Source organism: Hydra viridissima, unplaced genomic scaffold (genome assembly GCF_058129835.1).
Source record: "Hydra viridissima isolate aposymbiotic clone 2 unplaced genomic scaffold, HvirCarnegie_v1 scaffold_2, whole genome shotgun sequence".
Lineage (NCBI taxonomy): Eukaryota > Metazoa > Cnidaria > Hydrozoa > Anthoathecata > Hydridae > Hydra > Hydra viridissima.
In genome coordinates this window covers 277626-280764 of record NW_028324301.1, presented here as the reverse complement: position 1 = coordinate 280764, position 3139 = coordinate 277626, and positions in this window count along the sequence as shown.

Sequence of the window (3139 nt, the reverse complement as noted above, 5' to 3'; positions counted from 1 at the left end):
ATGAAAGAGAGAATGTTTAAATATTTTTCAGCCAACAATACCAATAAATACATTGACGTATTAGATGAGATGGTGAAAAATTACAACAACACAAAGCACTCTTCTATCAAAATGACACCAGTGGAAGCTAGCGATGAAAAGAATAAAGGTAGGGTATGGTGGAATATGTATGGAAAGGATCAAACATTACCAGCAAAACCGAAATTTTCCATGGGTGATCAAGTGCGAATCGTAAAAAAGAAGTCTCATTTTGAAAAGGGGTATACACCGAGATGGACTGAAGAGGTTTTTACCGTGTCAAATGTTCAGCATACGAATCCGCCCACGTATAAAATCGCTGACGCTAACGGTGAAGAAATTCAAGGCACCTTTTACGAGCAGGAGATGCAAAAGACCCATCAAGACATATTCAGAATTGAAAAAATCATTCGCAAAACCAAGAGCAAGTCGTTAGTCAAATGGTTGGGATATCCAGACTCGTTTAATTCATGGGTAGATAATAATGAATTGTTAAGTTTGCAAAAATGATCTAAAAATTTATTTTTAATATGTAAAATGCATGCTCCTCACAAGTTTTTTAGAAATGTTACCTCAGCAGAAGTCCACAGTTTGGATTTGCAATTAAAAATTTTGGAAGAGAGGGTTAGAGAGTTGGAGGAAAGAAGACCAAACAACATTATTGTGTCTACGAAAACGTTAGATCATCCACCTTATTTCAACGTTAACGAACAATATGAGATTTTTGCCCAGAAAGACATTAAATTTGCTGCTCTCTCACATACAATGATAGCTTTATCCATTGGGCTGAATTTGGAGAAAGGTGTTGCAGTGATAACATTAATGAATAAAATTACTGATCAATTGAATTATAGAAAAAACGAAGTTATTATTTCAGAGTCTGTAGATGATGTTATTATGGACGTGAATAGTAACAGCAAACAGGAAGTGATTGTTAAAAAAGGAGAAAAACTTTGTAAGATTAGTTACATTGATTTAAAATAGTTTTTTTCGCTTAATAAAAATGGAAATATTGAATGAAAAACTTTATCCAGTTCTTCCATCAGCTCCTATAGATGAAGGAGGACATGTTTATAGGCTTCAGAAAATAAGCGAGATTCAGAAAGAGATAGAGAGTGAAAAAGCAAAGCGAGTTCATCTAAGCAAAAAGTACCATCGCGTGTTTAGAATCATTTCGAATGTGGACAATGTGATGCAAGGATTATGTATAGCACTAGGTGCGACTGGAATAGGGCTTTTGTCTACGATTATTGCCAGTCCAGTAGCGATTGCGTGTGAAGGTATGGCTATTGGCATGGGGTTTTTATCGATTGTTGGAGGTCAAGTCAACAAAAAGATGGTATTAAAAGCGGAAAAGCATGAGAAGATCAAAGTGTTGGCTGAGTCGAAATTGAATACGATTAGTGAGCACATTTCCAAAGCGTTGATAGACGGGAAAATAAGCGATTCAGAGTTTCAATTGATTCTTGATGAGCTTCAAAAATTTAAATCCTTGACGGTGGAAATACGAACCAAAACCAAAAAGGGAATAGATGAAGTTACTAAAGAAAACTTGATTCAAAAAGGTCGAGAAGACGCGATTCAAACGTTCAATAACCTTTTTAAGAAAGGATCAACGTAGTCGTAAAAACCAATTTATGTTTTTTTTCCACGTATTTTAAAAAGGATCAACGTAGTCGTAAAAACCAATTTATGTTTTTTTTCCACGTATTTTAAAAAGATGTTTTTCTTTAAAATACAAGACCTAAATAAAAGGGATGAAATTGTGAAAGAAATTAATGACAGACGAAAGAGAATTTATCAGAACAGCATCAACGACAACATTTCAGATGTTAATTTTCAAGCTGATTTGAGCAAGCTGTTCAAGCCGATCATAGAGAGCAATGAAAAGATGATCAAAAGCCTGTCAGTCGATCAAAAAAAGAAAAGACCTTTCGAAGTGAACAAAGTTGGAGATAAAATGTATATTGGAAAAATGGAGGTTGAAATAGATGGAAATGATATCATTGTCGGTGAAGAAAAGTATAATGGAACAAAAGGTCTTTGGGAACTGATGACTGAATTAACAATACCAAAGAACTATACCAATGAAGATTTGCAAAATTATGAAAAAATTTTAATGGACAGTGATGCTATAAGATCTGATTCGCAACCGCATAAACCGAAATCATCAAGAAGACCTAAGTATCAACAACTTATTGCTCCTATTTGCGAAAAAATGATGCGTATTGAAAAAGGTAAAAAAGGTCGCGGTGTCATTATTCTTCCAAGCGATCCTAATGCGTTGGTGGAAAAGCTTGAATTGAGTATAGCTGCTTGGCATGCTGGAAACACGGCTTCAAGAAACGAGGCTGTTGCTATTTGCGATGAGCTGTTGAGACAAGGAGAGATTAATAAAGAGGAATATAAATCGTTAATGAAGGCTATTGATAAAATTATTTAAAAAAATTGTTTTATTTAAAAAAAATGCTCATTGTGAACAAAAGAAGATATGTGAAAAAGAACGTTGTTGGTGGAGGTGGTATTGTAGACATGATTAAAAATTTCATAAAAAGAGCAGCTGCGTCAAGTGTATCAAAAGCAACAGTGAATTTGCTTAAAAATGCTGCTACAAGTAAAATTGGGCAAGAAGCGATTACAGCTGCAAAATCTGCTGGGACAGAGTTAGCCCTTTCAGCCATCTCCGCTGCTAAAGACGTGGCTATTGATAAAGGTAAAAAGACCATTGAAAAATTAAAGACTGGTTCATCTATTCAAATTAAGAAAATGTCTAAAAAGAACGCGATTCGAATCCAAGACCTGGTGAAAATGGGGCAGGGCATGAAAATGGGGCAGGGCATGAAAATAGTATGAAGATAGCATTTTGTTGCGATGACTTGCAATGAGAGACATTTAAATGAATTAAATAATTTTTTTATTATATAAAAAAATGATAAGTACTGAGCGATTAAGAGTTACTGAGAACCCAGAGTATGATATTGGTATTGAAAAAGTTGATTTTTTTGAGTACCTTCCAACCAATCTCGATTTAAATTCTTCAGGCACGATTACTTTTGAGATTGACTGTCAATCGATTCAAACAGTACCATCAGAGGCTTACATTCTTACTGAAGGAGTGTTG